We start from the raw sequence: 23,202 nt of genomic DNA, 5'->3' as shown, positions 1-23,202 counted from the left end.
CTAGGTAGTAAAAATCTACTCTGAGGTACAGCCCTGAGTGTGGGAGTATGTGAGGGACAAATGGACAACATGACCTCTCAAATTACCTTTTAGCCCTATGTATATATTTATTCCAGTTTGAACCTTAAGCCATTCAAATGTCAGGCTAGAAAAGAACCTTTTCTAAAGGATACCATGACTAATGGTGAATCATTGCTGAGGATACCGCCATCCTCCCAGTCACCCAGCCTTACAACCCAGGAGTCATCCCCCAAATCCAATCAGTTACCACAATCTATTGATTTAACTTTGATCACAGCCCTTGTATACGACACTGCTATCACCCTGTTATAGGTCCTCAACATCTCATACCTGGATTATTGCAATAACCTGCTGATTGGTCTCCCTGCCTTCACCTTCTCTTCATTTCAGTTCTCCTTTACTTGGCTGTCCAACTGATCTTCCTAAAGTGCAGGTCTGACCATTGACTCTATTCAATAAACTCTGGTGTCTCTCTCTTACCTCTGGGAGCAAATATAAAATTCTGTTTGGCTTTTAGAGTTCTTCATAATCTGGTCCTACCCTACCTTTCCTGTCTTCTTATACTTTACTCACCCCAACACTGGTTCTTCCTTGCATGGGACATTCCTTCCTGATTCCCCATTTTCACTGTGTATCTCCCACACCTGGAAAGCTCTCCCTCCTCATGGCTTCCCTGGCTTCCTTCAAGACCCCACCCAAATCTCACTGTCCTTCAGTCGGTTATCTCCCAATTTATCCTGTATATATAGCTTGTTTGTACATAGCTGTTTGCATGTTGTTTTCCCCATTAGGCTGTGGGTCCCTTGAAAGCAGGGGCTTTTTCCTTTCTTTGTATCCCCAGCACTTAGCATAGTACCTGGCACATAGCAGGTGCCTTTGTACTTTCAAGGACTGAAAGTCTGAAGAGTCATCAGGGATGATGGCAACATCACCTTGACACTGCATACTACATGATATTTTTCAAAGCCCATTCATGAATCTTATTTCACTTGATCCTGATGACAATCATGTGAGATAAATACAGAGCATTATTTTTAAGCCCTAATAATAATGATAACCAGTTTAAATAAAGCACTTCATAAATATTAGCTTATTTTATCCTCACAACAACCCTGGGAAGTAGGTATTATTATCATCATCCCTATTTTACAGATGAGGAAACTGAGGCAGACAATAGCTAAGTGATGAGCCCAGGGTCTCACAGCTAGTCTGCGGCAGATCTCAGTGTGACGTCTTCCTGACTCCAAGTCCCAGGCTCTATCCACTGGGCCCCGCAGCTGCCCAGCAAAAGCCTAACTTGTGGTAAATCTTCTAGTCCACGAGTTTAAATCCTGGCCCTGCCACCCACTACCAGGACCAGTCACTTAACCTCCCCGGAGGCCCTGGGTGACCATAAAGGCTCCCCCAATTCTGAGTCTAAGAGTAGGTTTGTTCCCTTATGCTGGCCTCACTCCATGCAGACTGAAAAATCCATGCCCCAAACCCTGCTGACAGCCCGATGTGAATTCTGGACCTGGAATATTGGGTATAGCAGTCAACACTTGCATTGAGAAGGGCCTTCAGGCCTGAAGAAGGAAGGGATAGCGCCAACCTGACTCTTATTAGGAAAAAAAAAGCCCTGCGCAAAGAGAAAATAAATAACTTCTGTTACTTTCCTCAGTTTGCAACAGCTTAGGAAGATAAATTGTCAACAATTTACTTGCGCTGACACTGGTAATGAAAACTGGTCTGTTTTCTCTCTAAAAGACATAGACACATTCTCTTTATGGTAACTGGCGATTATTTGCCCCTCCAGTCTTCACAAGCCAGATTTTTTTCAGACTAGACTAGACAGGTCTAACTTGGCTCTCTCTGAAGGGTCATTTAGAATCTTAAAGGAAGTTGTTAGGATGAGCTGAGTAGGCATATATATACAGGGTATATCCATATATACACAGATACGTATATAACATGTATCCACACGTGTGTCCTTGACATTTATGTACATATATATGTGTATATATATGTATATGTATGTATGTGTGTATATGTGTGTGTGTGTGTGTATAGTTGGCCTATTGAGGTAGCTGGGTAGTACAATGGATTAGAACACTGAGCTTGGGATAAAGAAGACCTGAGTTCAAATGATGCTGTGGCAAAAATGAAAGGAGGAAAGAGAGGAAAGGAAGGAGGAAGGAAGGAAGGAAGGAAGAAGGCAGAGAGGGAGGGAGGGAAGGATGGATGGATGGAGGGAGGGAAGGAAGGAAGGAAGGAAGAAAGAAAGCAGAGAAGGAAGGAGGGAAGGATGGATGGATGGAGGGAGGAAGGAAGGAAGAAAGAAAGCAGAGAAGGAAGGAGGGAAGGATGGAGGGAGGGAGGAAGGAAGGAAGGGAAGAAGGAAGGAAGGGAAGAAGGGAAGGGAGGGAGGGAGGGAGGAAGGAAGGAAGGAAGGAAGGCATGGAGGGAGGGAGGTGTATTGGGGATCCTTGAAGAGTTTGGCCTTTGTTTCCTTTGATTAATTCAGTGTCTTTGATTGAGTCTTACTAGGTGCTAAGCCCCAGGCCCAAACCCCTATCTATTAGGTGCTAAGCCTATCTGGGTGTGAACTGGTAACTAAGGTGGGGCTCCAGGTGGGGCCAATGAAAGGAGGTGCTAACACCAGAGCCAATCATAGGAGCCTAAGTTCTGGTTGCTCAGATGACATTTGATGATGTCTGAAACTGTATAAAAAGGGAGAAAAGAGCTATTTGCTTAAGGCTCTCACTCCTGGCACTCAGGGGCAGCTGCTGTAAGGGCCTTCCGGCTGAACTCAGATGTTGATGGTTCTCTTGGAAACTATGATTTGTATTGGGTCTGTTTGTCATTAGTTTGTGTTTGCTCTGAAGTTCAGGGTGCTGGCTTTTTCCCCTGAACTAAGTGAATGATATTTTTATGCTGGATTAAAGTAAGATTGTTAACCCCTTAATGTTGCTTTCCTTAGTAAAGCAAATCAAAAGAACCTGGGCTTGCAGCGTTCTGTGAGCTGGTTGTTGTTGTTTTTTTTCACCCCCACAGCAGCTGCTAGCCAGATTGTTGAAACAGGAAGGAAGGAAGGAAGGAAGGAAGGAAGGAAGGAAGGAAGGAAGGAAGGGACGGAGGGAAGGAAGAAGGACTGCAAGAGTTGTGGGGACTGTGGACCATCAGACAACAATGGTATTAGACCATCTACCTGCATAGGACCTCTGGTGAGGATAACACACACACACGAAAGACATCCGCAAAATTGTCACCTTTTTGGAATTCAGATACATTTAGGGCACTGTTTCCCGAAGAAGAAGGTTCTAAATAGTAGTTAGGTCTTCACAAAAAGCTATTTAATCTATAAGGTGCCTGAAATACTGAACATTTAGAATGAGAAACAGTAGAAAACAAGACAATGGGAGGGACTGAACTAATTGGCTTTGAAAATGCCCTATTAATTCTATGAAAAAATAGCAAAAAATGTATAGAAATAGTTTTAAACTTATATTGAGTTTTGGTAATTGAAGAAAAGTATGTTGAACTAGAAGGGGGTAAGGAAGAAATAACCAATTAACAAGGGTTTATTTAGCACCTATTCCTTGACAGGCACTGTGCCAGGTGCTGAGTATATAAAGAAAAAAAGAAGTCACTGCCCTCAGGAAGATTACATTCTATTAGAGGAGATAACGTATGTATTGAGGTATAAACAAAATAAATACAAAGGAATGGGGGTAAGGTCACTAGCAACTTGGGGAGGGATCAGGGGAGGCTTCAAGGTGGTCCTTGAACTGAAGTTTGAAGGACACAAGGATTCTACAAGCCAGAGGTAATGAAGGAATGCATTCTCAGGCATGTGGGACAGTGCCACATCCGAGGAACAGCAAGGCAGCCAGGCTGACTGGACCCCAGCGTTAAGGAAGGCTGAAGAGAAGGTATGTTGTTAAGGCCTCTAACAGCCAAAGAGAGAAATTTAGATTTGATCCTAAAGGCAACAGAGAGTCATTTAAGTTTACTGAGTAAGGGAGTGATGTGGTCAGACTTGCACTTTAGGAAAATAGCAGCTTCGTATGAGGAAAGGAGAGAAATGAAGCAGGGAAGCCAATTTAGAAGGCTACTGCAAGAGTCCAAGAATGAGGTGATGAGGGGAGGACTGGGTGGGCCATGTGACTAGAGAGAAAACAACAGATGGGAGAGATATTGCAGAGGTAGAATCAATAAGATTTGGCAGCTGATGAAGTATGTGTGGTGAGGGAGAGTGAGGAGTTGGGAATAATGCTGGAGTTATGAATCTGGGTGATAGAGGAATAGTGGTGCTTTCTATAACAGGGGAGTTTGGAAGAGGGGTGGATTTAGTGGGAAAGACAGTGAGGGCAGACCCTGGATCATAAGAATGCCAACTAAACTGCCCATGCCATAGGTTAAGCCCCTCCCTCAAGTCTCTCGAGTCATTCATTGCCCAGCCCCCCACCTTGCCTCTCTGAGAGTGAGGAAAAGGAGAGATGATTAGATTATACGTACAAAGAGTTGGAAAGTAATGGGGTATCTTGAATTACCTTTGAATTTCTAAAAAGAAAATCCTATCTTCTTAAGAAAAGAACTATTGGACATTTGGCTCAAATTCAAAATTTTCAAAATGGGGCTATTTTTGTTATACAAAGAGGAGCATGTGTGTTTAAAGTTCCAAACCTGCAAAATGCATTCCCCTTTAACTGGTGGGAAAGAGAGGGATCTACATCTATTTTTATACAAAAAGGTTTAAATAATTAAAAGAGCATCACAAAACTCAGAACTTTGGCTGTCCATCTTGTATAAGGCCTCTAATTTGTTCCACACAATCAACCCATCCATTTGTTTTGTTTTTTAAAGGAGAAGACAGTTGTCAATGACAAAGTGCTTTACTATCCTGTCTAGCCCCTCAAGGAAAAACAAGAGAATTTGTTTCCTTGGCAACCTTATCTTTCCTGAAAACATCCTTCTCTCTTGTTTTTTCCCCTTATTTAATATTTTATTTTTTACCAATTAAATGTAAAAATAATTTTAACATTATTTTTTCAAATTTTGAGTTCCAAATTCTCTCCCTCCCTCCCTCCTTCTATTACTCCCCTTTATTGACAAGGCAAGCAATTTTTACATAGGTTATACATGTGTAACCATGCAAAACACATTTACTTGTAAGTTATTTTGTGAAAGAAAACACAGACAAAAAAAACCCCAAGAAAAATAAAGAAAGTAAAGAAAAAGTATCTTTGATAGGCATTCAGGCTCTACCAGTTCTTTCTCTGGAGATGAACGGCACCTTTCATCACAAGTCCTACAGAATTGTCTTGGATCATTGCATTGCTGAGAGTAGTTAACTTATTCATAGTAGACCATTGTATAATGTTGTTGTTCCTGTGTATGATGTTTTCCTGTTTCTGCTCATTTCACTTTGCATCAGTTCATGTAAAGCCTTTCCATGTTTTTCTGAAATCATCCTGCTCATCATTTCTTAAAGCACAATTGCATTCCGTCACAATTATATACAACTTGTTCAGCCATTCCCCAATTGATTGGCATCCCCTCAATTTCCAATTCTTTGCCACAACTAAAAGAACTGTTATAAATATTTTTGTACACATAGGTCCTTTCCCTTTTTGGTTTTTATTAATCTCTTTGGGATACAGGTCAAAGGGTATGCATGGTTTTAGGTCCTTTGGGCATAATTCCAGATTTCTCTCCAGAATGGTTAAATCAGTATACAACTTCACCAATAGTACATTAGTGTTTTAATTTTCCCACATCCCCTCCAACATTTGTCATCTTCCTTTTCTGGCATATTAGCCAATCTGACAGGTAGGAAGTAGTACTTCAGTTATTTTAATTTGCATTTCTCTCATCAATGGTTATTTGCTGCACTTTTTTTTCATATGACTATAGATAGCTTTGATTACTTTGTCTGAATACTGCCTGTTCATATTTTTTAACCATTTATCAATTGAAGAATGGCTCTTATTTCTATAAATTTGACTCAGTTTTCTATATTTGAGAAATGAAACGCACTGTAAATTTTTTTTTCACAGTAGTGATTACCAACTATGGGTTTCCCTCCATCCTATTTCCCTGTTTATCCTTCTCTCTCTCTCTCTCTCTCTCTCTCTCTCTCTCTCTCTCTCCCTCCCTCCCTCCCTCCCTCTCTCCTTCCCTCCCTCCCTCTCTCCCTCTCCCCTCCTCCTCCTCCTCCTCTTACCCTGTCCATTCTCAACAGTGTTTTGCTTCTGACTTTTTCTTCCTCTTGCCCTTCCTTCTATCAGCTCTCCCTCCCTTCTCTTATCCCCTTCCCATCCTACCTTCCTTTATGGTAAGATAGATTTCTACACCCAAGCAATGCACTCTTCCTGGGGTCTTTTTATAAAATACAGAAGACAGTGTACCATATTACCTTCCTAATACCTTAGAGATATCAAAAGGATGAAGTCAGAGCAGCTCCCAAGTACAGGGTTCCTGGAGACAAAAGGGAAGGAAAAGGAACAGAATAGGAAAGAAAGATGGGGAAAACGGGGAAGAAAAGCACCTAGGAAGAACATGTCCTATATGTCACAGTTTTTCCCTGAAGTTGTGGAAAAGAAGAGGCTCCAAAGAAGATCAAAGGAAGCCATCCTCCAATCTGACAGTCCTGGCATTTAAGATGAGGACTACACCTACGGACGAGGCCTAGTCATTTCTGTGGAAAGTCACATCTTCAAATATCTTGGTGCCAGGCAGGACTGGAGGAGAAAAAGGTCATGGGAAAGATGACAATTCAGTCAGTCAGCATTTATTAAGCATCTACTATGTGCTAGGCAGTGTGCCAGGCAAAGGGGACACAAATACCAAGAATAAAACAATTCTTACTCACCAGGAAATGATCAAGAAAATACAAAAATGACATCTTTGAATTTTAATCAGTGTATGAGAAGAATGTTATATAATTAACTTCATACAACTGAAACAAAGCAGAATTTCGGACACTGACCCTTTTTCTTTATCCGTACCTTTACTTCTTTTTTTTTTATGTTTGTTTTCATTTCTCTTTTTATTTGCACTCTAATGTCATATTTGCTCCTGTGCCATGAGCTTTTGTTTCTTCAGTTTCTGCTGCTTTATCTTTTTCTTTTGAGCAACCTCCTCTTCTGGTTTAGGAACAATTTGTTCCTTTTCAGTGAGTATCATCTCAATATGGCAAGGAGAACTCATGCATGGGTTGATTCGACCATGAGCCCTGTAAGTACGCTGTCGCATTTTGGGAGCCTTGTTAACCTGGATATGCTGAATGACAAGAGAATCCACATCCGAACCCTTCAGTTCTGCATGACTCTCTGCATTTTTAAGCATGTGCAGCAAGAATTCGGCACTCTTTTCGGGCCAACAACCCTGTGTCCAGCCCCACTGCTTAGCCTGGGCACACCTGCCAACTCCACCATTATACTGACGGAAGGGAACACATTGTTTCTTCAATGTGACATCTTCCAAATACTTGGTAGCTTTTCAGATATGCATGCCCTTGATAGCTTGGCTGTTTCACGGGTATTCTTGAAGTGGACCCATAGATTTGAACCCCTTGACTTGCATGATTTTGTGGGGTCTCTGGATCAAGAGACCACCTCACCATTTTAAATGATCACCTAGGACAGCTTAAGGGAAGAGCACCTTTATTTCTCAAAAAAAAAAAACTTGTTGCCTTTTGTTTTTATCCATATTCATCTCCTCTTTGCCTCCAACCTCCTTACTCTTTCCCCCTCCCCAAGTTCTTGAGCTCATATTTTAAACAAGGAAGAACATTCAAGAGAAGCCAACCCATGTAAGGACTAGTCTGAGAGCATATACTTTATTATACTCCCACAATTCTCCACTTCTCTGAGAGGAGGGAGGCCAGAACTTTTTCTCCCCTCTCTTTCTTATTAAAAAAGAATCTATTTGTTGATGCTTTTTACATCATAATTTTCTGAAAAAAGCTATTCCTATCTTCTCCAGGTTGAACCCTTTCTTGTGACAAAGAAAGGCAATTAAATTAAAAAACAAAAAACAAAACCTAAGCAGAGTGACCTCTCTTGTCAATGTTCAGAACATTCTTCCCTAGTTGTCCCTGCCTCTTTGACATGAAGAGGGAAATAGGCTTCATTATTCTCTGAGATCTTCATTAATTTTTCAATTAGTAAGAACAATTACTCCTTTTTGTGATTTTTCCCCCTTAGATGCTTGTAGTCATTGAATATATTGTTCTTTGAGTTCTGTTTACTTCACTCTGCATTTATTCATATAGATCTCTTCACTTTCTTCTCATTTTCAAAATTTTTGTTTCACAATATTCTATTACATTCATATGCCAATGAGAATCCACTTACTTTTCCATTATTTGCCACCCAAAGAGTGCTGTTACGAATATTTTTGTATATATTGGCCCTTTGTTTCTGTCTTTGACTTCTTCGGGCTGTACCCTTATTTTCAAAGCACTTGGACATTCTTTATTTTACTTTATCCTCATAATGTTCCCACGAAGTACAGTGTGTATGTATGTATATATCTATATATATATATATAGAATGCATGTATACATATATATATATATTTATGTAGTTGGACACACATATGGTCATATATCTTACAGATGAGGCAATTAAGACCCAGAGAAGCTACGTGACTTGTGCTCATGTAGAATTCATTGCTGACAGAAAGGGTTGGAACCCAAATATCTTAGCTCTTACATCTAGTTTGCAGCTAATGGTGAGAGATAATTGATATCAAGAATCAGTAATATCTACAGAGAATCCTCAAACCCAATTTTAGCTATTAATTATGAGTTCCTTCTCTAAATTTCTGAGTAGAACTAGGAACCCAACCTGGCCATCTAGAATGTCCTTTCCTCTCTCTGGTGGTCATACAGACCGTCATTTGGATGCCACTTGGATGCACTCACAGCCAGGTAACTGTCAAAGCTGAAAACAGAGAATCCCCAGCACTCATTTTGAGATTCCTAAGCCATGTGTCCTGAGTTGCCAAGACCAAATGCTTCAGGGCACATTTGGAAGAAATAATGCTAAGGGTTGGCAGTTTTTCAGAGGCAGGAATTTGGTACAAGAAATTATTATGACATGGGTTAGTCCAGGAAAAGAAATGAAAGGAAACTCACATAAGCAATACCTTCTAGGTGCAAAAGGAGCCGACCAAATCTAATGAAGCTGGAAGAGATTTTGAAAGAGCTCCCTACCTTTCAGACAAGTGAATAGCTAAAACATTTAGCAGAGATAATTGTGCCTTTTCAACAGAGTGAGATGATCAGAGGACCAGTGTTTTTTAAATGGTATTATAAGCCTTACATTATAAGTGTCCAGCAAAGTCTGTGATCATCACCACCAAAATATAGGGTTTTAAGTGGAATTAAATCATGGATCTCCATTTGCTTCATCTTCTTCCTGCCCACTCTATATTAGTAATTTCACTTTTGTATTGGTTTCCATGTCGACAAGATATGAGCCAAAAGTCATGGAAGTTGTTTTACAAAGTCATGACACGTACACATTAAGTATGGAGCTAAATTGAAAATTACCAACCTGAGATGCAGTCAATCAGAAAAACATTGGGACTAGAAGGTCCAAACGTTCATAGAAGAAATGGACAAGTTTGATAACTTAAAACTGAAAGGCTTCTGCACAAATAAAATCATACAGGTAAAATTGGAAGGGAAACAGTTAACTGTGAAAAATACATGTTACTGTGCTAGTTCTCTGTGGCAAACCTTAACTCTGTCATACACACACACACACGCACACACAACCTCTGCTTTTTCCTGTACATACTAACATGGTCCAAGGGATCCAGTCTACTCAATGATGATGGTGACAAGCAGAGTACTGGGCTGGTCAGCATGGACATCTGACATCTAAGGTATTATGGTAAATGGCTTCAAATATATAAGGCAAAGAGGCATTTCCCAATAGATAAATGGCCAAAGGATAGGAGCAGGCAGTTCTTAAAGAAAGGGATCTAGGCCAAAGGGGAAAAAATGTTCAAAATCACTAATAATAAGAAAAAGTGCAAATAAAAACAATTAGGTGCCTTCTCAGATTTGCAAAAATGAAAGGCTGTGGGAGGACAGATAGACTAATGCATTGCTGGTAGAGTGAAGACTTGGCCTAACCATTCTGGAAAGAATCTGGAAATATTCTCCCAAAGTCACTAAACTGTGCATATCTCTTAACTGAGAAGAACTACTGCTAGGCATATACCCCAAAGCAATTAAAGAAATAAGGAGTTTCCATATGTACAGAATTATTTATAGCAGCACTTTTTGTTGTAGCAAAGAGCTAGAAATTAAGAGTCCGCCCATCAACCGGGGAGTGGAAAATTATGGTATGTAAATGCAATGGAATATTATTATACATAAGAAATGACAAATGCAATGCATTCAGAGACACTTGAATGTAAAGAAAGGTGAATAAAAGCAGAAAATTCATAAGATAACTAAAATATTATAAAGAAAAATAATTTTTAAAATTTCAGAACTCTCACCAATACAATGACCAACTACCATTCCAGAAGACCCTTAACAAAGCATGCTACACATCACTTGACACAGAGGTGGGAGGATAGTGGGGCAGATTGAGATAAACATTTTTGGACATGACCAACTTGTAGACTTGTGTTGCTTGATACAATGGAGGTGCTGCTGTTTTTTATTTGAAGGGGGTGTGATAGTAAAAGAAATTAACAGCAGGGATACAAAAAAGAAATTCATTATAGCATTTTAAAAAATAAATAGAAAAGAATAGAAGGAGGTTCATAAGGAGACACACAAGCCGGACAGTTTTAAAACTAATGTGTTTAAGTTATATCGTTTGTAAAAATGCAAACGACCCATAATGGAGATTCATGATGCCATGCACAATATTCTTTTTTCTGTTCTGTGTCTATAGAAATGCTCTTGTTTGATAATGCTTACCAAGGAAAGAATAACCAAAAAAAAAGTTTAAATAAATTTTAAAAAAATAACCAAAAAAATTTGTACAACACAGGCAATATTTTAATTGATTTCAGTTCCTCACCATATCAATCACCATGGAGCTGAAGGTGAATTAAAATAAGCAGAAACTTATTAAATACATAATTAATATGCCACTGAACTCTGCATATATGAATATAAACCAGCAGTTCTGAATTCTGACACTCTAAACATTCACATCAGATTATCCGATCTGTTGCCAGTTTTGGCTTCTAAATAAATTGACAAGCATCTGAAAAAAGGCCAGTCTACACAAGCAGCTGACTCCTCGACCAGTGATATTCCTGGTATGTTGGGTAATTCTGAGAAGTTCCATTCCCCTTCCTACTCCCAAAAGACAAGATACAGTACAGTTGCTAAGCATTAATAACACTTTCCCTTTGCATGCTTGGCAGAAAGCACACAGCAATTACTTGTTCAGCAAAGACCCTAAGGAGAGGGCCTCATCAATATAAAGTCAGTATCTGAGGCTGGTTCTGGGAATTACTTGTCAGTGAGATGATCTTTCACCTAGGAAGATGGGCCTGCTCTTGGTGACTTAGGAACTTGGAGCTGTTTTCCAAGTAGTGGAAACAGGTTTATACTCATTTCTCATTGAACTGTGCAACAAAATAGAAGAAGAGCAGAGGCTTAAGTCAGCCGGGCAGAAAATGAGATCCTGGGGTTTGAATTGTTGCTGATAAAAGTTACCTCTGACTCCTAGGGTATCTTTACTGAAGAACAGCACTCAGTTAATAGCCAGTGGAACCCAGGATGAAGTTAGACTAATGAGCCATCTGCCATTTCACAGACTTATAGAATCTTGAGAGCAGGCTGGAACCTCAGGGCCTATCTAGTCTAATCCAGATGGAAAATGAATCCCCGGGGTGAATATGCCCCAGGAGTCATCCAGACTCTGCTTGAGTCAGTCTAAAAAGGGGGAGGGGGAATTTACCTCCCCTCAAGGTAGTCCACTCCACTTTTGAATTCCTCTACTTCTTAGAAAATTTTTCATGAAATCAAGTTTAAATCTGCCTACTTGTAACTTCCAATCTATTGCTCCTGGTTGTTCTCTTTGGGGGTCGGGCAGAACAAGTTAAATTTCTCCTACATGATAAAGACTTGAAGGCCGCTATCATATCACCCTCTCAGTCTTCTCTTCCTTAAGCTAAATATCCCCAGTTCACCCAACTGATCCTCAGATGACAGCACCCCTCACCATCCTGGTTATCCTTTTCCGCACACATGCCAATTCATCACTGTCCCTGAACTGAACCCAGTATCCCAGAGGTGGTTCAAACAAGGCAGAGTATAAATATTAGCACCTCCTTAATTCTGGAAGCTATGCCTCTCTAAGATATTAGATTTTTTTTTTATTTACACAGGTTGCTGATTCTTATCGAATTTGTAGCTTACTAAGACCCTCAGATCTTTTTCAGACAACTACTGTCTACCATGCTTCCCCCATTCTGTTACTTGTAAAGATCATTCATTTTAACCCAAGAATAAGATTTGAGATTTATCCCTACTAAAATTCACTTTATTGGATTCAGCCCAATGCTCTAGCCCAGGGCTGTATAAAGTGCGGCCGCATGCACCCGTGGTGCAATTTTATGCAGCCTGCCTGTGTTTATTACAGGCATGGAAACTGACATATATGCTTTAACTAAAGCATTTGTGTTGACTTCTGTGCTTGTGGTGGACACAGGCAGTGTTTTGGACAGTTCTGCTCTAGCCTATCATCCAATAGGTTAGCTACCTCTCCAGCTTGGTGTCATGTACAAATTTCATAAGCACATATCAATGTCTTTATCTAAGACTGGAAAAAAAAGGTTACATCACTTGAGAGCAACCACAGCTCCCTGGGATACTCCACTGGAGGCTTCCTGCCATGTTGACCCTGAACCATTAACAGTTACTTTTTAAGTCTGGTCATTCAAAAATTCTGAATCTAACCATATTATCTTCTAATTCACATATCTCTCTTTGCCACAAAAATGACATGAAAAACTTAACCAGATATTTGTCTAAAATCTAGGCAAACTATATCTATAGCATTCCCCTCTTCTTTTCATAGGTTTAATAATTTTGTCAAATAAGGAAATAAGGTGAGTTTGGCATGGACTGTTCTGGATCAAGCCATATGGACTCTTTGTAATCACTGCTTCCCTTTCTAGATGTTTATTATCCATTTCTTTAATATTCTACTTGAGAACTTTCTCAGGAATCAAAGATAAGTTTACTGATGCTTTTCGCTTTTTGAAAATGGGAACACTTGCCTATCTCTAATCTTACGGTACTTCTCCCATTTTTAAACAATCTTTCAAATACTACCACTGATTATGGCACAGCAAGTGCACCTGCCAATTCTCTTAATACCTCAGGCTGAAATTAATCTGGACCAGGTGACTTAAATTCATCAGGGACAACCAGGTGTCTTCTTATTATCAACTTGGCATCCATTCTTATCTCTAAGTCATTTTTATTCTGTACAAAGATCACCCTTACAGAGAAAACAGAGAAAAAAGAGTAAACACTGAGCAACTCTGACTTCTCTCTGTTATCAGTTATCATCCTACTATTCGCCCCAAGCAGTTTTGTGCCTTCTTTGAACCTCCTTTTTACTCTCAAAATAGCTTTTTTTATAAATGGTATTTTGTTTTTTTCCAATTACATGTAAAGATCATTTTCAACATTCATTTTTATAAGATTTTGAGTTCCAAATTTTTCTCCTCCCTTCCGTTCCCCTTCCTGAAGACGGCAAGCAATCTGATATAGGTTATACATGTGCAATCATGGAAACCTATGGCCACATTAGTCATGTTGTGAAAAGAAACAGAATAAAAGGGAAAAGCCACAAAAAACAAGAAAAAAGTGAAAATAATATGCTCAAACCTGCATTCAGACACCATAGCTCTTTTTCTGGATGTGGATAGCATTTTCTGTCATGAGTGCTCAAAATAGCTTTAAAAAATCCCTTTTTGTCCTTGGCTTCCCTCACCAGCCTCAGTTCATTCTGAGTTTCAGCACTCCTGACACTATTTTTATAGGATACTCTTGTATCCATCCTTTGTTACCAGGATTTATTTCTATCTTCCATATTTTCATAAGTAGTTTGTTAAGTTCCCTGCATATCTACATGGGTTTCTTCATATATTTCAAATTTTCCCTCTTTATTGGACTTGTTTCTTTTTCTGTTCAGAATTTCATTCTGTAGCATCTCCCTCTCCTCTTGAGATGAGTTTCCTTGAATAATTTTAGTCCAGGAGATACTAAGTACGCTTCCCAAACCCTCTAAAATCTACTTTTTCCCAATCTAGGATGCATATCAGCCTATGCTCAGATGGCCTCTTCTTTTCCACCACAAACTCCAGCAGTAAATGGTCACTTCCTTCCCAGGGTTCCTATCAGCTACATCCCAGCAATCAGTTTCTTACTGCTAATGAGATCAGAATCAAAATACATTAGGCCCTTGTTGTTTTCTCAATATTTTTAAAGGATGAAATCATCACTAAGAGCAGTGTCTTTTGGCAGAGAAAGAACTCCAGTAGATGTCTGGTTAAGTGAAGTCCCCTAACACTGCTATATTGTGTTCTAGGTCACAGCTCTGATCTGTTTCCCAGGTTCCTCATTCATTTTCTCTTTCTGCCAGATGGTTTATAGATTACATACTCCAATAACAAAATTACTTCTGATTCTGCCTTCATTGACCTTCACCCAAATAGCCTCCTCCATGCTTCTTCTCTGTGGTTCCTAGATTTCTTCGCATATGCATATATTCTTAATTTACGTTTCCCCTTGTAGAGTGTGAGTGTGTGTGTGTGTGTGTGTGTGTGTGTGTGTGTGTGTGTTGTACACATATCCAAGGTTATATTCTAGTCACAGATTCCATCCCAACAAACCTACTGACACCAATGAGATCAAATTTGCCTCCTTGTATTAGGAACTCTAGTCCTAGTTCATAGTTTAAACTGTGGGCATCTGTGTATGGGCATTTGAGGCCATGGGCTTTACTACTGGCTCCTTTCTTGAATTTTGTCTCTTATGTACGTCTGGGTTTCTCCATTTCTATTCTCTTCCTTCAATGTAGTTATTCTCCATGTTATGTTGCTTGGCAGTGATACATAGGCAGTCTCTCTCTCTCTCGCTCCTGGATTTTTTTTAAATGTAAAACTCATTTGATTAGATTCATAAGACACCTAGCAAGTACTTTCTCATCAGCCTTTGTTAAGTTTATTATATCCTTGATTTGGAATCTGTTATTCCTATATATTTTAAGTGGTGGTCCATTAATCCGAATCCTATCCTCGGTCACCACCATCTGTTTGCTTCCCAAATTAATTTTTCTCTTCTTCATCCCTTGTCTTCATTTGTAAATACCGAACAGTGAGGAAAACCCTGTGGTCTACTCTTTATTTCCCAAAATTTCATAATCTTTGGCAATACTTCTTGGGGTCCTTCTTGGGTTTGTGCCCTCATGAGTCACCAGAAGTGGTTATCAGCCAACTATTCTGGTAAGTTTAGAGAGGTTTTCTGTAACATCATGGATAAATGCCTAGAAAGGCGACAGACTACTGTCATCATTGGGTCAGTCAAGATGTGCCTTAGTGCCCCTGAACAGGGAATTGCCAATAAACGACTCCTCTTCAATTCTTTCTCGGCCCCTCACAGGATGATCTCTCATCTGACAGCCTGGATGGTTCTGCTATAGCATTCTTTTGAGGACAAGAAGCTTCTTCCTCCTAGGAGCATCCAGCTCCTACTCCCTCCTCTTCAGAAAGAGTCTAAAATATGGTTAGTTTTTTAGTTCTAATTGTGCAGCTGTCCTTTCCCTTCCTCCCCGCCCCCCATAAAGCCCTGTTTCTCTTTCCTTTAGCAACACTTCATTGACTTGAACAACTTGGGAGTGTGGCCAGATATTCCTTAAGTCCATTTATCTCCTCCCCCAGGAGGACAACCTACACTTGGAAAACAGATTGTTACCAGTCACTTGGTTGTGGCAGAAATACAATCATCATAAACTCAATGCAAGTCACTGCAAGATTTCCTGTTTTCTAAACTGTTTAAGATTTTTCCCTTATTTTTTTAAATACTTATACATGTCTATGTCTCAGGCTGTAGACCATCCCTGGAATTCTCTCTCTCCTTACCTACACCTTTTAGTTTCCTTGACTCTCTTTAAAATAGCACAAATCTCACCTTTTGCAGAAGGCTTTTCCTGGTCCCCCTAACTGCTATCCCCCCACCCATTGCCTCCCCTCTACTCTATACATCTTGTATATACCTAGTTATTTACATATTGTGTCCTTCATTACAATGTGAACTACTCAAGGGCAGTACCTCCAGTAATGGTCGCCATGCCTGGCACATAGAAGGAGCTTAACAAATACTTGCAGAGTGAATGATAGTTCTTAATGTTTATACATTGACTTTCTATGAGAACGTAAGCTCCTCAAGGGTAGGGACTGACATTGTTTGTTTTTGTACGCTCAATGCTTAGCACCAAGTGCCTGGCACATAGTAAATGTTTAAAGTGCCTTTTTGATTGATTAATTTCAAGAGCTGTTCAAGCTAGCAGTCTTAAAAACAAGCACAATAAAAACAACATAGAAATCTGTTTCCCATTCATTTATAAAAGCAGGTGAGAGGACAGCATGAGCTACTAGGTTGGGAGAAAGGTATCACGGATTTTAGTTGTGATCCCACAACTGACAATAGGTGGCTCTGCATGTGCACAGGGGAGGACAGTGAGGAAAAAGAAGCAGGGATACAACTCAAGCGTAACTCTTACTTCTCTAAGATGGTACTTCAGGAACCCATACCCCCAAATCATGATTTCGTTTCCAGAGAGTTTCTGCCAGTTTCAGTTCTCAGATCCCATGATATAATCTGGAAATGCTGCTACCAGCTTCTGTTAGAGTGCACTCTCAAGAACATGTTATGTTGAGCAAAATGTCATCCCATGCAGGAGTCTGTGCTAATTATAATGCCAGGCTTCCCATTTAGATTCTCATAATTAAAGGAGAATATCACAATGTTTCTGAACCCTTTTAAATAAACCAGAAGCAATCTTCAAACTTAACTAGTCAGAGGGGCAAAGCACTGGGTTATTGTGACTCCAAGATGGTGCTTTTGTTCTAAGCGCAGGTGGTCTTTGACTCTTGAAACTGAAGCATATACGATTTCCTAACCTTTGAGTTCCTTTTCAGGGCTAGAGATTTGTAACTTTGATGGGGTTTGGGTTCTTAACTTTTTTGTGTTGGGGATGCCTCTAGCAGTCCGTGAAGCCTACAGATCTCTCCTATGAACATTTTAAATACATAAAATTAAATACGTATGATTACAAAGGAAACTAATTCCATTGAAATACTTATTAAAATATTTTTAAAACGAGATCATGGACTTCTGGTAAAGAGCTGCTTTAGAGAGAGACAACAGAATATTTGTCAGGAGAAGCAAGAATCTCCAAGGACCTTGTTTTCTATCTCACGGTCGTTCCTGCTCCTTCTAGCAAATGCTCACACCCACCAACCCATACACCTTATATCCATGCTTCTCTCCTGGACTGATCCAACTGCACAAGGCCAGCTATGGGAGTGACCTCCAAATTAGGAGGTGTAGGGTACAGTAGTTTTTCTGATAGGTATGCAACAGGGAAGGGGCTGGTGACCAGCTGGGTCGCAAGTGACTGTGAGCATCAATGCAGAAATCAGACATGGGGCTTCCTTTCCTGCAGCTAAAGTTTGCTAGCTGAGTCAAAAAACAATCCTGGAGGGATATTCACACCCACACAGAGTTTCTTCCAAATTTTAAAATTTAATGTGGTAGCCTTTGAGGAAGAAAAAAGATCTTCTCAAGAGGTAACTGCCTCTAGGCATTACTAGGCTCCACAAAGAGAAGGAAGTGAGAAACTATCAAGTCAGGTCAATAAGAATTTATATATCTAGGTGCTAAATGCTGAGGATACAAAAAAAGACAAAAACACAGCCCCTACCCTCAGAAAGCTCATGGTCTCATGGGGGAGAGGGACAGAATGAAAACAACTCTACACAAAAGAAACATACAGAATAAATTAGAGAGAATTCCAGAGGGATTTCATCCCAGCAGCTAGCAGATGCCTGTCATTAAGCTTCGGAGTGAACTCCAAGCTCCACTTAATGTAATGGCTGTGTTGTGGGCCCCCCAGGCTCAGAGTGAAAGTCAAAGGTAACTGCTTCTCTTTGGAACAGCTACCCTGAGGGTCTTCCCCTCCCAGTTGGATTTTTTTTTCTTTTTTCTAATTAAAGGGGCTGTCCCTTGACTCACTTCTTAAAGAGGCCTATTCATTGAAGGAGTGTTACCTCACTCTAAGTGAATACATGAAAAGGCCTTAGCCTAAAAGGGCCAGGGTCTCCCACTGCATCCTGGGCCATCTCTAGTCATCCTGATGAATATCTGGTCACTGGATCCAGGTGGCTTTGGAGGAGAAACTGAGGCTGGTGACCCTGCACAGCCCTCCCTCACTCAATCAAAGTCAGTTACAAGTCATGTCCACGGTCCTTTTGCAAAAATGAAGGACAAACACAACAACACAACCCGTCATTAACCTACCACCACTTTAGGAGGTATTCTGCTTGCTCCTTTATAAAAGGTCAGTCTATGTCCCGATGGATTGGGCCACTGAGAACATTTTCCCCTTCTCAGCTTGCTGAGATACAGAGTAGTGGACAGCAGTGGCTGGTAGGGGGCGGGTGGGGAACATTGACCAGGGGGTGGTTCTGCCAGCTTCCCCAGAGGCATAAACTACAATAATAGAGTATTCCACTTGAACTTGGATCTGGACTAATAGAAACGCCATAATCCATTCCTGTTTATTGGCTCACTCTCTAGCTTCTGATTTCTTCCCATTTCTATTGATAGAAGTGCTGTTTCCTCCAAGTCACGTAGGCTGATGACCTTGGAGACAGTTTTGGCTCTTTTCTCTCCCTCATAAGCACTTGGTTGTCAAATTCCATAATTTCTACCTCACAGCATCTCTCACATCCAGTCCTGCTTTCTATCCCTACTGCTCTCAACCTTCTTCAGCCCTTACCTCTTCATGCCTCTCCACTAATGGCCTCTAATCCCTCCACATGGCTATAGCAGTGACCTTCCTAATGACCTTCGTGCACGATGAGCACTTACGACTTTATTCAAATTTGATTTCAAGGCCAGTAAGAATGGTGGTTGTCTGGAGTATTGTGGCCTTGGGACTCAGGGGCTCACTTCTCTTTCTGTGGTTTTACTCCGTTTTTCTCCTAGTAAAACAAAGTTCACAATATGCCTCCCTTTGTCACTATCCTGAGGCTCTCACTTGATAAGAGTCCAGAGGAGGAAGATGTCTAAGGAATTCAATGGCTTTCAGAGATATAGAAAATTTTCTAGGGGAGGGTAAATTAGGATGATAAAGCTAACAGTGTGGGGGAATTGCTAGGGCAAGACTAATGAAAGTGTTCACAATAATAATAATGACAGCCAGCATTTACATGGCACCATATGGTTTAATAAGTGCTTTGCAGCTGTTACCTAATTTTATCCTTACAACAATCCTGACAGGCAGGTGCTATTATTCTTCCCAATTTGCAGATGAGAAAATTGAGGCAGACAGAGATGAAGTTACTTGCCCAGGGTCACACAGCTAAAAAGGCAGGATTTGAACTCAACCCTTCCTTACTACATATTCAGTGCTCTATTCACTGCACCAAAAGGCAACATGAACCTGCATTTCACCATTGAGGCTGTTGTGTTTGTCCTTTGTTTTTGAAGAGAAACATGACATGAGGGAGATGATGACATGACTTGCAGGTGACTTTGATTTGAGTGAGGGAGGGCTGTGCAAGGTCACTAGTCTCACTTTCTCCCCGAGAGCCATCTGGATCCAGTGACCTGATATTCATCAGGATAACTGGAGATGACCAGGATGCAATGGGAGACCCTAGCCCTTTTAGGCTAAGGCCTTTTCATGTATTCACTTAGAGTGTGGTAACACTCCTTCAATGAATAGGCCTCTTTAAGAAGTGAGTCAAGGGACAGCCCCTTTAATTAGAAAAAAGAAAAAAAATCCAACTGGGAGGGGAAGACCCTCAGGGTAGCTGTTCCAAAGAGAAACAGTTACCATTGACTTTCACTCTGAGCCTGGGGGGCCCACAATACAGCCATGGCATTAAGTGGAGTTTGCGCAGGGTCCAATCTATAAACCCAGTTCACTTTTGAGGCACTTAACCCTGAAACATCAACAAATCTTTAGCTTCTCCCCTCAACCTGTATCTAAATAAGCTCTGCTTTAATGAGTCAAAATCCAACTTGCCTCCAGCCAAAAGGAAATATTATAAATGTAAAGGACTGAAAACCCCTGGCTTTCAGATCCCCACAACAAAATCACATTTGATTAAGAGCTTAAGAATTTCTTTCAAAAGCACAATATACAGTCTCCTAGGAACAGAAGGCTAAGACAACCAGAACAATTAAAACTAAATGCCTTGCTCTTCTGAAGGCATACAAGCTGTCCCTCCATGTCTCTTTTTGCCATAGTGACCAATGATAAAATAAACTCATCTCCAAAGCACGGTAAAAAAATAAGGGTTTTGTTTTATACAAGTCCCTGTTCTGTCAAACATCTAATTCACAAGGATCCCTGCAAATAAGGCAACAAAGGATTGTCTACGCTTTTCCTAAATAACATTAACATCTCTTCCCTAAAATTTAATACAGTTTATAACATCCTTTCCCCCATCCTTGTTGCTGTCATACACACATTATATATTACACACACACACACACACACACACACACACACACACACATATGCATATATCCAGGACATTCTTCTCCCAAAGACAGAGGGATAGATGTGTGTATGTGTACATGCACATGTACATGTACACGTACACACACAAACACACATATCAGTATTATATTTATTTTTGGTATTGTCTGCTTTAATAGAATGCAAGCTTGTTGAGAGCAGGAGATATTTTAATTTTTGTCTTTGTATCTCCTATGTCTGTATTAAGCACAGTATTTAGTACTTGATGAATGCTTACAGAATTAAACTTGATCAACGAGCATTTCAAACATTCAAATGAATTGAATTCCCCAAGGATGATGTTGACCCCTGGCTTGCAGACTTTCTTCCTATTCAATTGCCAACCATCATCCCCCACGGTGTCAGTATTTATGCTATTTCCTCTTACAGATGACTTCACAATTTCTCAACCTCCTTAGCTCCAACCCACCACTTCCTTTTAAATTCTATTTTTACCTATATACTCTCACAGTCACACCTTATCCTTCAGCATCACAAAGAACCCTACCTCATTTAAGATTATAAACTTCAAGATTCCACTCTCACCCCAACCATCTGTCCTTCCACCTCTCTTCTTCTCTTAACAGTACATTTTCTTTTTGCCCTCATTGTAACCCCCCATCATTTCACCACTGTAATGGCAAGCAAGGTGGGACTTTTTGCTGTTTTTTCTTTTGGAGTGCTTCTCAAGACTAAGGCAATCAAGTGCCTTTGAGTCTTGCCTTTGTTTCAATCAAGAGTCTTTGATGACCTGCCTAAGTCACATAAGTTTGAGTCACATGGTTGTGATGCCCTCTGATCCTGAAGAAGTGTACATATACACTCTGAGGTTAGCATTTTGCTTCCAGGGCTCACTTGTTGGAAGAGTGTTGGTGTGGAGACTCTGGGTAGCCATTAAGGAGCCCCTCCAGCTTTGAAAATGCAGATGTTGGTGCATCTCTCTCTGGTAACTATGTATGTATTGCTATGGTCAGACAGAAGCCTGTCTGTTGATCTGTGTTATTTGCTCTGTTTATATAATTTCTGCTTATAATTTCTGTTTGTGTTTTTTCTGAAGTTCAGGGTGCTGGCTTTTCCCCCTGAACTAAGTGAATGATACATGTATGTTTGATTAAAGTGAGATTGTAAAATCCTTAAAGTTGCTTTCCTCAGAAAAGCAGATCAAAGAACTTGTGCTAGCAGCCCTCCTGTGTGCTGGTGTTATTGGCCTTACACAGCCACAGTAGCCTCAAGTAATACTGCTGTTACAACCACCACTTCTAATTCTTCCAGTCTATCTCCCCTTCCCCACTTTCTGGCATCTTTTGTCTCTATGCCACTTTCCTAAATGGCCTCACCACTCTGACCTTTCATCATTCCTAACTGGCTTATCTTCAACCATGGGTAACTCCCACCATTCATTTTTTTTCAGTTCCTGCTGAGTTTCCCTAGATAAAGTCATGAAATTGAATTTATTTTACCTACTCTAATGCTATCCTATATAACTTTAGGTAGGTCCTCACTGCTCAATTATTGATTTCCTTATTATTCCCCATAGTGACTGTTCCCAACTTTTCTCTCTTTCCTCAATATCTCAACTTACCCCATGTTTCCCAAACATAGATGATGTAGCTTACTATTTTCTGGGAAGACTAAGGCCATACAATGGGAATTCACAGAATCTGAGTTGAAAGGGATCTCAGATGCCACCTAGTCCAACATGTATTAACAAGTGGTCATTTTGCCTTTAGCCTGAAAACCTCTAGGGAGGAGGAAAGAATCTACTCCTTCCCCAGAGATAGCCCATTCTCTATAATGTTTAGGCAGTGTTTTTTTTTTTTTTGACAAGACAAAACATTTTGATTCCATGCAACTTCTACTCACTGTTTCTGCCATCTCGGGCCAATAAGAATAGATTTAAACCATCTTCAAATCCTTGAAGACAGTGATCATGTGCATACTATACCTTCTCATCTCTAAGCTCAATATGCTCATTCCCGTTGAATGATCTTCATATGCCATGCTACAACTTAAGGTTCAAACACCTTAGCCTAGTAGTTACCAGTCTGGTGTTATCCTATCTTTTTTAGCCTTAGGTGGTACAATGGCTAAAGCACTGGGAGTCAGGACAACTTTAGCTCAAATCCCTCCTTACAGCTTCCTAGATATGTGACCCTGGGCAAGTCACTTAACCTCTGTTTCTTCAACTGTAAAATGAGGATAATCATGACACCTACCTCCCATGGTTGTTGCGACGATCAAAAGCACTTAGCACAGTGCCTGGCATAGTGTAGGCACTTCATGTTTGTTCCCTTCTCTTTCTCTCCCCTCTTGTCTCATATTATTCCCCTACATGTGCTCCAAATTGGATTACTTTATGTTCTAAGAACATACCCTGCCATTTTCC

At 40.3% G+C, this 23,202-nt stretch overlaps 1 protein-coding gene and 1 pseudogene across 2 annotated transcripts in view; both read right to left on the bottom strand.

Moving 5' to 3' along the window:
- SLC39A11 (solute carrier family 39 member 11) overlaps window positions 1-23,202 on the bottom strand; it is a 499,961-nt gene that overhangs the window by 178,978 nt on the left and 297,781 nt on the right. The window lies entirely within an intron of this gene.
- LOC118845937 lies at window positions 7,069-7,627 on the bottom strand (annotated as a pseudogene).

This window comes from Trichosurus vulpecula, chromosome 4 (assembly GCF_011100635.1).
Source record: "Trichosurus vulpecula isolate mTriVul1 chromosome 4, mTriVul1.pri, whole genome shotgun sequence".
In the NCBI taxonomy this organism is placed as follows: Eukaryota; Metazoa; Chordata; class Mammalia; order Diprotodontia; family Phalangeridae; genus Trichosurus; species Trichosurus vulpecula.
The sequence above is the reverse complement of the archived record's forward strand: the minus strand, read 5'-3'. Positions and strand labels throughout refer to the sequence as shown.